This window comes from Gymnoscopelus braueri (genome assembly GCF_963280865.1).
Source record: "Gymnoscopelus braueri genome assembly, chromosome: 4".
In the NCBI taxonomy this organism is placed as follows: Eukaryota; Metazoa; Chordata; class Actinopteri; order Myctophiformes; family Myctophidae; genus Gymnoscopelus; species Gymnoscopelus braueri.
This window is the reverse complement of record NC_137605.1, coordinates 3148870-3163602: the sequence shown is the minus strand read 5'-3', so window position 1 is coordinate 3163602 and position 14733 is coordinate 3148870. Positions and strand designations below refer to the sequence as shown.

The window sequence follows — 14733 nt, the reverse complement described above, 5'->3', positions numbered from 1 at the left end:
GGTGAAGTGCTGCACTGAGAAGCTCTCAGTAGAAGGGGGGGTCTTCAGTCCTGTAAGACACTGGTTTTCAACATAGGGACCCAGGGCCACCAGGTGGGACCCTTACCGGTCTGTGACTCTGAGAGTTCAGACCGCAGGCAAATCCCATGTCTCAGATCTGATCTTTAAGGAATATGACTGGACACACATTATTCGCAGATCAGATTTGTGTATTCAGACTTTATAGCCGGAAATAGCTGATCTACAAGCTCACAACGTGTCGCAGCGCACCTCGTTGTGAGCTTGTAGATCAGCTATACAGTCGGTGAGTGGCACCATCGTACAACAAGGTATGAACCAGGCTTCAGTGTCAGAGTGTCCACACTGAGTCCACACTGAGTTCACACTGAGTTCACACTGAAAAACATGTTTTCAGTTTAGTTTTTTGATTTTTTTTCTTTGCTGTTCAGTCTAAAGCAGTCTGGTTTGTGCTGTTAGTGTGAACGTAGCCTAACAGACAGAATGTGGAAGGTTGTTTAATGAACACAAATCAACAGTCCTGTGTAAGTTAAGTATTACATGTGAAATGGATGATAAGGTGGAACGTTTTCTGACTGTTGCACCTGGTGTCTGTGGTTGATGTATAAATAAAATGCAGGAAGCCTGCGCTTATTTTCCGTTACGTATTGGCCTGCCTGCTGGGGGGCGGGGTGGGGGAGGGGTGGGGGGGTTGAGGGTAGACTAACATGCTGCAGAAAATCATAACTTATTTTCACCCGCTTTCAACCTGGCTTCAAGTATCTATAGTTGTGTGTGTTGGGGGGGGGGGGGGGGGTTTACAGTACTGAACTTGTCTGAACTTCACATAAACAAGAACAGGATGTCACATGACTCTCTGGCACTGCATGGAGGTGGAGATGAGCTGAATCAGAATCAGCTTCATGGTCACATGATCATCAGGTTTAGATGAAGTGAGTGAAATTCACTTTGTGGACAGAGAGAGCAAAGAAAGAGAAAAGAATAATCATACAGCAGAGAAATCTTATGTTTTATTTTAAAGGCATCACACGCTACAGGATTCTATCCAGATTCTCTGGCTTGCCCGAACAAAAGGCTGCCTTGCTCCGCGATGTTGTTATAATTATTAGTAGCCTATATTATTTTATATTAAATAAAGTAAACATTACAATATGTACATGTTCAATCATTACAATCAAATTTAAAGTTTCTTATGAACATACACTGACTGGCGATTGTGCTGTTTTTTTTTCCGACAACCAGCTACCCTCCTGAGCAAATAAACACACACACACACACACACACACACACACACACACACACACACACACACACACACACACACACACACACACACACACTTTTCATACCATCAGGTTGGTTGTTTATGTAGGATCAGGATGGACACTGTCCAATATATGGATACTGTAGCAATATGTTATTTTTATTAAGTGACACCCTGCATGATGGACAAGTAGATAAATGCTGCTTTATGAAACTATGGACAGACGCAGGGACAGTGCAGACACTACATGGTGTCATTTGGGGTGACACTGTTCTTCCATAACTTTCCAAAATGTTCTCTCCATGTGACCATTGATTGATTGATTGATGTAGTTTATTTAGAAAGACATGAGAATAGTACATGACAGTACATAACAGTACATGGAAGTACAAATTCACAATACAAGGTCTACTAAACTGGAAACCCTCATTAAGCACTAAGCTTGTTTAAGATGAGAACCCCATGCACACAAATCATGATGAAATATAAGAGGCAGACAGATATACACACTACTATACAGAATGTCATACAATCAGCTTTCAGGTTACTGGTATGTTATTGACCGTGTCAGTGTGTGCTTGTACAGTAGGTCATTCATTATATCCACGTCGGTTTATAAAGTCAATGTAAAATGCAGTGGTGGAAAGTAGCTAAGTATTCTTAAGTACACTTTTGAGGTACTTTTTACTTTACCTGGAGTATTTCCAATATTCAATACTTTTACTTCTACTCCACTTCATCTCAGAGGCAAATATCGTACTTTTACTCCACTACAATTATTTGAAAAACTAGTTACTTTGCAGATATAAATTATTATATTATAAAACATACATTAATCATTGTAGCCCTATTTTATATCTAAGCTATTTGAAAATAGCCGATCTACAAGCTCACAACATGACGCGTTGTGTGCTTGCAGATCTGCCATTTTCAAACATTTTAGTCCTTTAGTTTTGGTAGCCTACTTTAAAGGGTCTACACCATGAAAATCACTTTTTTCTTGGTTTTTTGTATTTTTTGGGGTCCCCAGTGTCTCTTGTACCCAAAAAAATGAATTTTTTTTTAATTCAGTCATTCCTTCTCATTTCATGGATTTCCAGAATTGGCGTGTCTGAACAGGCGATCTCAGAATGGAAATGTTTATGATGTCACAAACATTAATGATGGCAAACCCAATGTTAAATGAAAAGTGCCCGAATCGCTCCGAAACTTTTTCTACCCCCCCTAAGTGGGGGTCTACGAACAAATACTTCGGGCTCGGATTTTGGCTCCGCCCCCCGGAAGTGGGTGAAACAGGCACCTCAAACACTTGGTGGAATTGTTCAAAAATGTTCAAAGTGTTTTTTTTTCGATTTTGTATTTTTCTTAGATGCTTCTTTTTATGCAGAATTTTTCCTTTTTTTTTTTTTTTTGTTTTAAAGTTTTTTTTAAAAAAAAATTAATTTATTAACAGACAGAATTGCTCAGTAGCCCCCCCCTGCACAAGAGGACGTTTTGGTATTGCAGCTGAAAGTGCTGTATAAGCCAGAGACAATGGACCCTTCGCTAAACCCCACCCCAAAAGCGATTGTCCAATGCCAGCTTAGCGACCGTTGTTAGCCTGGCATAGGTCTGGCAAGCTTTCGTCACCTGCCATAGCTGTCAATGTTATTTCGCCCTCACACACGCACACAATAATTTGCAACATAATAGCAAGAACAGGAATAATACCACGATAACGCAATGGGGACTATGAACCAGCAACAGATTCCACGTACCCAAAACCGTTGGAGGGTTATTTTCCCAAGCTGAAATCTGCGTTTAAACTGCAAGGCTGAATGGTTGTGTTGTTGAACACATACACAGCTTAACGTCGGGAAAGTTACACGACTCACTCGCCCAGGTGGTGTCACTAATCACCGTAATCGTAACAAAATTCAGAATCACATCGCTGCCTGTTTCGGTTAAAGTATATTCATTCATTTGTTCGTCTATTTATTAACTGCTACTGTAGTCTTACCCTGCGGTACATGAAAACTCCTCTTACAGTCATGGATCAACTTCAACCTGGTGTTTGCACTTTCTCCATTTACATCTATATAAACGTTCAGATTTCAAATATAAATTGCTTACCCTATGGCCACGGATGTTAAAATGATGCACGGGACTCTCAAAAGTACCCGTATATTCTGTATTGTTCAATAAAAAGCATTTTAATCCGATCGGTGGCCATTTTCTCACAGAGTTATAATGTATCAGAGTGCAATACACCTACCAACCGATAGGGTCACTTAGTTGAAAGCATATGAAGAAAATGGCCACCGATCAGATTAAAATGCTTTTTATTGAACAATAGGGATGATACGGGTACTTTTGAGAGCCCGTACATAAATGTAACATCCGTGGCCATGGGATAAGCACTTTATATTTGAAATATGAACGTTTCTGTAGATGTACGGGCTATTAATGGAGAAAGTGCAAACACCAGGTTGAAGTTCATCCATGACGGTCGAGACAGACGACCGTCGTGAATCCATGGCTATTACTCCCTCTAACATTTCCCGTGTTTTTAGTTTATTGAAATAATGTCATGCACATTTGTCCAGTGCATAGCCTACTGCAGGCCATGTGGACTAGATTTAGAAGAGATTTTGAAGCTATTGCTGCTGAAATGATCGATTATTTTAAAGGGGAAAAGCTGTCATTTAACATGCAAGTCAATGGGTGAGAAGCAGAGATTGCCAGGCGCTGCCAGGCCTGGGTGTGACTAACTTCGCACCACCAGTCACAGAGTGGAGTGGGTGGGGCTTAGCGAAGGGTCCATTGACTTGGGATGAGTATATCTGAGTGATGATTTAAGCTCAAACCTTTTGAAAAAGGTTTGAGGGACATACACCATATGATATTAAATATCAAATATTTTTTTTAAATTCATGGTGTAGCTCGTATATTTTGATGCCAATGCTTTTTTACTTTTACTCAAGTAACATTTTGAACAATTGTGAATGCTGTCATTTTGTGACATGTTGTATAAACCTTTGAGTAGCCTACACAGTATATTGGAAGATTGGCTTGGCTCGCTGTTATCTTCATTGTAGCTGCTGCCGCGATGTTATGATCAATGCTGATCATTATATGCTCTACCTTTTCATGTTGGTCACACAATGTGCACCCTTTTAGTCCTTAAATCCATTGCAAAATGTTGCAATGTTGCAAAATGTTGCAAAATGTTGCAAAATGTTGCAAAATGTTGCATGGCCAAATTGTTGCAATGTTGCCTGCCATGTCAACCTGGTTTATTTTCCTTTGCGTGATAGTGTCGAGCGGATAACATTATGCGATATGCAAGACCACAATGAGACGCGTTGTGAGCATGCAGATCAGCTCTGACGCAATGCACCGTGATAAGACGAAGCACGAAGTGTGTGTGTGTGTGTGTGTGTGTGTGTGTGTGTGTGTGTGTGTGTGTGTGTGTGTGTGCGTGTGCACGCACGCGCGGAGGCAGCTGGCTGTCGAAAAAAACAAACACTGAATTGATTCAGCATAATCACCAGTCAGTCTAGCTCATAAAAAACGAATTGACGTGAATTAATTCAAATGGATGTTTTTATAATCAACTTAAAGGGGTATTTCACTTTCAATTTTTATCGTCTACTCAGGCTTTTGTGAGCCCCCCAGACCGTTTTTAAGTTGCTTGTATTTAGATATTTGATATTCATTTTATCAGACACGCCCCCTTCCTATACAAACCCATTATAACTTCAAACTCCATTTTTAACATGTTAGATTCCTCAAAAACACCCGTCCTTGGTTCTGGTGACTCATACCGCCACCCTAATACGTGAGGGGGCCGTGTTTTTTCGATAACATTTTTCATTTATTTTAAATATTTTTTTTGGAAAATTAAAAAAATTAAATACATTAAAAAAAATTAATTAAATAAATGAAAAAAGTAATCGAAAAAACACGGCCCCCTCACGTATCTGGAGGGCAGGGTGAGTCAGCAGAACCAAGGACGGGTGTTTTTGATGAATCTAACGGGTTAAAAATGGAGTTTGAAGTTATAATGGGTTTGTATAGGAAGGGGGCGTGTTTGATAAAATGATTATCAAATATCTAAATACTGAATCAAGCAACTTAAAAACGGTCTGGGGGGCTCACAAAAGCCTGAATAGAAGATAAAATGACCAAAAGTTTTTTTGAAAGTGAAATATCCCTTTAAAGCAACTTAAGCCCCCGCTAGATCCTCTATACAGTGGTTCTCAAAGTGATGTCTGGGGACCCCCAAATTGTCAGATGGGGGCCAAATACATATTGATTTGGGGGGGGTCCATGACATGAAAAATGTGAGAACCAGTGCTGCACAGTACAGTACGTGTGTACCTGTGTACAGTATATCTGACTCTGTAACTATGGAAACATACAAATAAGCTAATGTCAATCATTCCATTCCATGTCAACAGTGGTGGAAAAAGTACTCAATTGCTTTACATAAGTAAAAGTATCAATACTGCAATGTAGAAATACTCTGTAAGGGCGCGCCCCCACCAAGAGTTGGCTGGCCGCTGATTGCAGAATCTGCCAATGCAAGACCAGGAATCCACGCATTTGCATTGACAATGCATTGGCAGATTCTGCAATCAGCGGCCAGCCAACTCTTGGTGGGGGCGCGCCCTTAGGGTGCGTTCCCACCGCACTTTTATTTTACCTCTGGGGCAGAATCTGCCAATGCTTTGTCAGTGTAAATGCGTGGATTCACGCAAGAAGCGGATCTTTCCGCCTGTCGCGCAGACCGTGCGTTTATCCGCTCTACACGACTTGTCCAGTTGAAGCATAAAACTGCTGGAGGCCGGAGCTGCTTTTCCCCCTCTGTCCAATCGGGTGAGTCGAAGGCGGACCGTCCCAAGACTCAGGAAGCACCATGGAGCTCAAGGCAGAAGGCGCCGGCGGTGCGGGCTACGGGGGAGGGTCCCGAAAGTGAGTGACGGGTGCGTCACTGCGTTTTCTTAGAATCCGCTGGTTGCAAAAACCTGTGGCCGTGCACAACCTGCGTTTAACAGCAGCCAACCATGTTTTGGTGGGAGCACGCCCTTACAAGTAAAAGTCCGGAATTCAAAATGTACTTGAGTAAAAGTACAAAAGTATTGGCATCAAAATGTACTTAAAGTACAAAAAGTAAAAGTAGTCATTATGCAGAATGTCTCATTTCAAGTTTTCAAATGTATACATTTTTTTGAAAATAGCAGATCTACAAGCTCACAATGCGTCGCATCGCAACGCATTGTGAGCCTGTAGATTGGCTATTTTCAAATGGCCGAAATGTATATAGTAGAGATTAATATCTACAATTGTTACTACTACTGTTTCCCTCTTGATATCGATTCAAAAATAGACCATTTTAAAGGTACATTAAGTGATTATTTTTGTTTTGTTTTGTTTTGTTTGTTAAATAGCTATATTCCAGCTATAACACTATAGCTAGTCATAGCTATAGTGTTTGTTCAGTAACAGGAGTCTCCCCGTCTCTCCAGAAAACATTCAGATCGGGATAACAGCTTCACCCAACCAGTAGAGAGAACTCATACAGGATACAGGACCAACACATTCAATTGAAAGTGATTAAACAAATACATGAGCAGACTCAAATCAAAGCTTTGAAAATGATTTGTGTTGTTGTTTCTCTCCTGGTGGGATGTGTGACCCGCCTCAGCAGGGTGTCCGGTGCACCTTGATGTGTTCCCAAAGCATTTGGTGTGACGGCTTTGATTAATTGAGTGTCTCAGGCTTTCAGTGTGCCAGGGCCTCAAACAGGGACGTGCTGGCCACTGGGAAATTCGGGAAAATTCCAGAACGGCCGCGCCATTTACGGGCCACCAGACGGCCGATGGGCCACCCAAAAAAAAAAAAAAAAAAAAAAAGTTTTAAATTCTTTTCTTTTTTTTAATAAAAGTTTTTTTTAGCTCCCGTTTTAGGATTATTATGGTAATTTCCGGGTCGCGCGACCCAATTATTAGTTACGTTACTGTTGGGCTGGGACGTTTTTCAGCAGCGGCGTAATTTACATAGGGTTGCTGGGTTAGCTGAATTTTGGTCCCAGCACGCCCCTGGCCTCAAATCCCTCCACCCTTACACATTAATGCCAGTGGTGGAAAAAAAGTACTCCGATATTTTACTTAAGTAAAAGTGGCAATACCACAATATAAAAATACTCTGTTACAAGTAAAAGACGGTGTTCAAAATGTTACTTGAGTAAAAGTACAAAATCAATAGGCATGAAAATATACTTAAAGTACCAAGTAGAAGTATTAAATGTTTGAAAATAGCAGATCTACAAGTTCACAACGCGTTGCGATGCGACGCGTTGTGAGCTTGTAGATCGGCTATTTTCAAATAGCCTAGGTATAAAATAGGGCTATAATGGTTAATGTATGTTTTATAATATAATAATTTATGCCTGCAAAGTTACTAGAAACTAACTTTTTTTTTTTAATAGTAAAGTAGTGGAGTAAAAGTACAATAATTGCCTCTGAGATGTAGTGGAAATACTGAAAATTGGAAATACTCCAGCAAAGTAAAAATACCTCAAAAGTGTACTTTGTATCCCTTCACCTCTGACCCCAAGTCTGTCTGTCTTTCTCAGGCTCTGCGGTTGAGATCCATGGAGAGGTTGGTGGGAATGTGACCTTTCACTGCCCACCTGACAAACAGAAGACACTGTATATGATCGGTTTACAGATAGAGGAGACTAATAAGGAGCCTATAATAGTAAATACTACAGTAAGTTCTACAGATCAAAACCATACGCTCCTATACTGAGTATCAGAAAAACGCAGCCTGGTGGATCACACCAGAAGAACCATAGTCATGTGCGATCTGAAAGGTTCCGACAGTGGGAGGTAGAAGTGTCACATAATATACGATGAACCGAAGGCACCGGGTCCTGAAACCACAATCACTCTTGTGGTCAAACGTAAGACGTTACATTTCATATGTCCTGTTGTTTGATTGACATTGCTTATTACACCATATTAATGTATACGTTTTTTTTTTTTTACCGGACTGACTTTGGGTTTATTATTACAGTATAACAAATGTTCAAATTCTTCAAAATCTTAGCGGGTAGAAAATGAGGTTTCAAAACGCATACTATAGATACAGTTTAGCAAGGTCCTATTCAGTCTTAATGACATTAATACAAGTATATTTGTATTCAAATGGCAACATTGAGTATTGTGAAAAGCAATAGAATAAAAAGTAGACACAGTATATGTGAGTACACTTATGCGTGGTGACTTCTCCTACAAATAGATCCACTGCCTATAATGGAGGAGATTGAGCAATATTTTGCAAGCTGCTTTGTAAGGCTGCTCTGCCTTACACTTGGACAGCCTCATAATCCTCAAGCCCCCCAAGACCACCAGCCTGTGGACGTCATGGCCTCTGACCTCTAGCCTCTGACCACCAGCCTGTGGACACCACATGGCCCAAGCTGCCAAATATGAAAACAATGAGCTAAAACGTACAGCCTAGATGTATAATGGCTTGTACTGGCTTGTTGAGAGGTGGGCTATTTCCACACACACACACACACACACACACACACACACACACACACACACACACACACACACACACACACACACACACACACACACACACACACACACACACACACACACACAGAGGGAGGGGAGAAGAGAGGGGTGGGAGGAGCAGTGAAGAGACACACATACACACACACACACACACACACACACACACACACACACACACACACACACACACACACACACACACACACACACACACACACACACACACACACACACACACACACACACACACACACACAGAGGGAGGGGAGAAGAGAGGGGTGGGAGGAGCAGTGAGGAGACACACATACACACACACACACACACACACACACACACACACACACACACACACACACACACACACACACACACACACACACACACACACACACACACACAGGGAGGGGAGAAGAGAGGGGTGGGAGGAGCAGTGAGGAGACAAACACACACACACACACACACACACACACACACACACACACACACACACACACACACACACACACACACACACACACACACACACACACACACACACACACACACACACACACTCAGAGGAGTCTTTTAAACTCCTGATCATTTATCCAGTTATTAATGATTTAATGTAAAATCATTACAAAGGTCCCAGTAAACAGGTAGTGAAAGTACAGGATACCAGATAGACAATGAACCTAGCATCTGTTTAAATAGCATGCTATCTACCAGTGGTGGAAAGTAACTAAGTACATTTACTCAAGTACTGTACTCAAGTACAATTTTGAGGAATCTTTACTGGAGTGTTTCCAATGTTCAGTACTTTTACTTCTACTCCACTACATCTCAGAGGCAAATATTGTACTTTTTACTCCGCTACAATTATTTGATAACTTTAGTTACTAGTTACTTTGTAGATTTTGATTATTATTACAAAACAAACATTAACCAGTTCAGCCCTATTTAAAGTTAGTCCGTTTGAAAATAGCAGAACTACAATTTCACTTGCGACACATTGTGAGCTTGTAGATCTGCTATTAAAAAGAAAAAGAAAAAGACTTGTTATACACCTTCTGAAACGAGACATTGTGCATAATGAGTGCTTTAAGTATATTTTGATGCCATTACTTTTGAACTTTTACTCAAGTAAAATGTGATTTTCTGACATTTACCTGTAACAGAGTGTTTCTACATTGCAGTGTTGATACTTTAACTGAAGTAAAACATTTGAGTACTTTTTGCACCACTGCTATCTACATTACATGTTTAACATTGTGGTCAACAAACCAAACCTCAAATGAGAATGTGTTTCCTTAAGGCTTAAGGACATGCAGGTTGTGACACATCCTGTAAGAGTACTGACACTGGTCAGTTGCATTCCTGCACTGAGAGGGACTGCATCACAACTCAGGTTAAGTGCATTCACACCGACACTGAGAGACACTGCTCACGTCTTGACTCCCTCACAACACAGGTAAGAATTCAATAAAATCACAACTGGAGTCATATTTATAATAGCAGATCTACAAGCTCTAGCAGATCTAGGGGGGGGGGTCACCCGTGGTTTTAAGTCTGGTTTTGGGGGAACCTCCAAGAGCAGCTTGTCAGCATGTCAGATGTGTGTGTGTGTGTGTGTGTGTGTGTGTGTGTGTGTGTGTGTGTGTGTGTGTGTGTGTGTGTGTGTGTGTGTGTGGGTGTGTGTGTGTTAAGGCTAAGGCAAATATTGTACTTTTACTCCGCTACAATTATTTCAAAACTTTAGTTACTAGTTTGTAGATTCGGTCAGACGGTTAAAATGCTTTGTAACGTGTGAGAGAGAGAGAGAGAGGGGGGGGGAAGAGAAGGGGGCGGTGTGTGTGTGTGTGTGTGTGTGTGTGTGTGTGTGTGTGTGTGTGTGTGTGTGTGTGTGTGTGTGTGTGTGTGTGTGTGTGTGTGTGTGTGTGTGTGTGTGTGAGAGAGAGAGAGAGAGGAGGGAAGAGAAGGGTGTGTGTGTGTGTGTGTGTGTGTGTGTGTGTATGTGTGTGTGTGTGTGTGTGTGTGTGTGTGTGTGTGTGTGTGTGTGTGTGTGTGTGTGTGAGAGAGAGAGAGAGAGAGAGAGGAGGGAAGATAAGGGTGTGTGTGTGTGTGTGTGTGTGTGTGTGTGTGTGTGTGTGTGTGTGTGTGTGTGTGTGTGTGTGTGTGTGTGTGTGTGTGTGTGTGTGTGTGTGTGTGTGTGATTACTTTTGACACAGTAATGGCCTTGTTTAAGTGCGTGCGTGCGTGCGTGCGTGCGTGCGTGCGTGCGTGCGTGCGTGCGTGCGTGCGTGCGTGCGTGAGAGAGAGAGGGGGTAAAAGAGAAGGGGGTGGGGTGTGTTTGTGTGTGCGTGTGCGTGTGCGTGTGCGTGCGTGCGTGCGTGCGTGCGTGCGTGCGTGCGTGCGTGCGTGCGTGCGTGCGTGCGTGCGTGTGTGTGTGTGTGTGTGTGTGTGTGTGTGTCATTACTCATGACACAGTAATGTGTATTTGGCTTGTCATTGTATTTATGTATTTAAAGCTCTTAAAAGTCCTTAAATAGTCTCTTTATAAATGTACAGATACCCTGTAAACACTTATACTGTATGTTGGTTTGTTTACTGTTGAGAGAAAACTATGTTGTTGAAAATAGCAGATCTACAAGCTCACAACGCCTCTTATTAAGACACGTTGTTGTGAGCTTGTAGATCTGCTATTTTCAAATAGCCAAAGTTGAAATAGGGCTGAAATGGTTAATGTATGTTTTACAATAATAATTAAAACATACAAAGTAACTATAGTAACTCAAGTTTTCAAATAATTGTAGTGGAGTAAAAGTACAATATTTGCCTCTGAGATGTAGTGGAGTAGAAGAAAAGTATTTAACATTGGAAACACTCAAGTAAAGTACTCAAGAGTACTTGAGTACATTTACTCAGTTACTTTCCACCACTGTTTCACTGTAGTGTAAAAACTCACTTATTTTTACCTCACCGGAAGACTGGAGAGGAGAGGAGAGGCAGGTTTAGTGACAAATAGCCTAACCACCACAGGATAACAACAGAAGGCAGTGGGGCTGTAACTGCGTAAAGTTAAACAGCTTGGCAAATAGCAGTGTAAGACTAAATGGTAAACTAGCACTACAACTGGGAAACGCTAACTGTAGGCTGGCCTGTACTTTACCGTATGTGTTGACAGGTGAAGCTCTGGCGAGGAGTGAAGTGCAGACTGGGCTTTTGTAGTGGCAGCAGTTGATTGTAGAATAGAGACACACGGCCGGAAGCGGAAGTTCTACAAATTCACGCCCACTTTTGAGACAGCGCCGCTACTCGAGGTCCGTTAGAACGATGAACTGCAGCTCTCAATCCAATCCCTATGAGAGGATATGAGAATTAGCCTACTTTTAAAATATTCCTACATTAACTGGAGACGATATTGATTTAAATAAAAATATGTTTCCAAATGTATGGAGTGTCTTTGTCAACATATTTTCTTGTTTTCTTAATAGTTGATGTGTTTCACATTTAATTTGCCACTTTAACGAGTTACCCATAATGTTAACACAGCAGAGGCGAGACGGCAGACAGACAAGTTGTCGCATTTCAGTGACATCACTGTCTTTATGAGCGGTGAGCGCCTGCCCAACTAAGATCTCGCCTCCCCTAAAAAAAAAAAATCACCCGAAAATGTGTCAGTGCGTGCTTATTGTCCTCAAAGTCACGCATCCAACAAGCTTTGAACCGAGCAGATTGGACCTTTTGTTCCAGAGATAATGACCAAAACATATTGAAAACGGCCACTTTCTCCAGTTTTCTGGGTATTGAAAACCTGAAGGGATGCGTCCGTGACGTATATAGCCTACCATATAAACTCTAGATATCCGATGCTAGCGGTTTTGACATACTGATGGAATATATTATAGTATATTGTGGGTAGTATATCGAGATGGCAGATATGGGACATTAAAAAGGATAAATTAAACAAATGGGACAGTTTATTAGAACACAAAAAAATTCGCTACAGCCTCAGTAGTTAACCAGTAGAGCGCTTACTTTCCACCGTTACAACTACGAATGACTGTTCTGCTGTGTTCAGTCTGTCTGTGTTTACAGCATGACCACAGGGGCGTACCTGAGTTATGCTTAGCTGCACGACGGTGTCCTGGAAAACATGCCGATCTACAAGACCACAAAGCGTTGCATTGGCGACGCGTTGTGGTCTTGTAGATCGGCTCGTGTTTGGTGCGGGACACCGTTGTACGACGAGTTTGACTTGAAGCTGCTTGCTCAGAGCTCACGCTGATGCAATCTCGCGAGACCAGATGCTGTGTAATGTTACAGGTGCCCAAAGTCTCGCGAGAACTCGCAAGGCAGAATACCTTCTTTTTGTTTATAATAATAATGTTTTAAAAATATTCCAATATGGAATATTAGTTGAACTTGACAGCCGTAGTGCTGGAGCAGGTGACATAATGAAAGAAACATGGTGGTGCTGTCTGGTACCAATACAAAAAGAAAACTGCAGGTCTGAACTTGTAGATCTGCTACTTTCACGTTAAAACAGCGATAACAAAGGAACGCAGGCTCGCACCGGTGCACGGGGCGGCTCATCGGATCAGGGTTGGCGCATCGTATCCAACGCGACGCACCGAGTCGGTGCGTCGCTTCCCGGCCTGCCTGCGGCCGACAAACCTCCGCCACGGCGGCACAAGGGGGCTATTGCCTCCTCCCCATGCCCACCAGGGGATGCTCTGCCCCGGGTAGTGGAGCCGGGCGGCCCCTGGTCCATGCCCGGGCGTTGGCAGGAACCACTTTGCGCATGTCAAAAGTTCTATTCCAAATGAATGCTTTGGGTCATGTAAACGAGGAATACTTTTACTCAGGTTCCATGTAAACAGTTGGCTATGAATCTCTGTTCGGAATGAGTTCATTCTGAATGAATCAATATTCTTCATGTAAACGCAGCCATGCGTCACTCAAGTTAAAAGTCAATAATCGGACGTCCATGTCATTTCTCTTTCCAACATGTTTGGGGTCATTTTAACGTCTACTCAGGCTTTTGTGTTTCGCCCCACACAGTTTTGAAGTTGCTGTATTCAGTATTTAAATATTTGATATAGATATTATCAGACACGCCCCCTTCCCATACAAACCCATTGTAACTTCAAACTCCATTTTATGATAGATTCACAGAAAACACACGTCTCTGCTTCAGGTGACTGACACCCCCCCCCCCACACAAACACACACACACACACACACACACACACACACACACACACACACACACACACACACACACACACACACACACACACACAGACACAGACACAGACACAGACTCAGAGGAGACTTTTAAACTCCTGATCATTTATCCAGTTATTAATGATTTAATGTAAAATCATTACAAAGGTCCCAGTAAACAGGTAGTGAAAGTACAGGATACCAGATAGACAATGAAACTAGCATCTGTTTAAATAGCATGCTATCTACCAGTGGTGGAAAGTAACTAAGTAGGCTACATTTACTCAAGTACACTACTCAAGTACACTTTTGAGGAATCTTTACTTTACTGGAGTGTTTCCAATGTTCAGTACTTTTACTTCTACTCCACTACATCTCAGAGGCAAATATTGTACTTAATACTTAACCCTTTAAGACCTGGGACGCAGCTGTGTAATTTTTTGATTTGCAGCTTAAAAGCATGATTTTACACTTTTCTAAAAATAGCAGATATACAAGCTCATAGCGCGGCACTCGGTGCTGCGCTATGAGCTTGTGGATCTGCTTTTTTTTTTTTTTTTTTGCAAATCTTTGAATATATATATTCTTTTAAAGCGAACACTTTTAACTAAAATCTTTGCTTCTGAGGGTCCCTGGAACAAAATGTTTTGAGATGGGGGTTGGCGGCCA

At 41.8% G+C, this 14733-nt stretch overlaps 1 protein-coding gene across 1 annotated transcript in view; it reads left to right on the top strand.

The window, feature by feature from the left end:
* Positions 1–14459, top strand: part of fpr1 (formyl peptide receptor 1) — a 34916-nt gene extending 20457 nt beyond the window's left edge. The window contains exon 3 of the transcript XR_013932972.1: positions 14338–14459. The gene's annotated coding sequence lies outside the window, so the exon portion shown is untranslated. The remainder of the gene's footprint in view (positions 1–14337) is intronic.
* Positions 14460–14733: the final 274 nt, after the last annotated feature.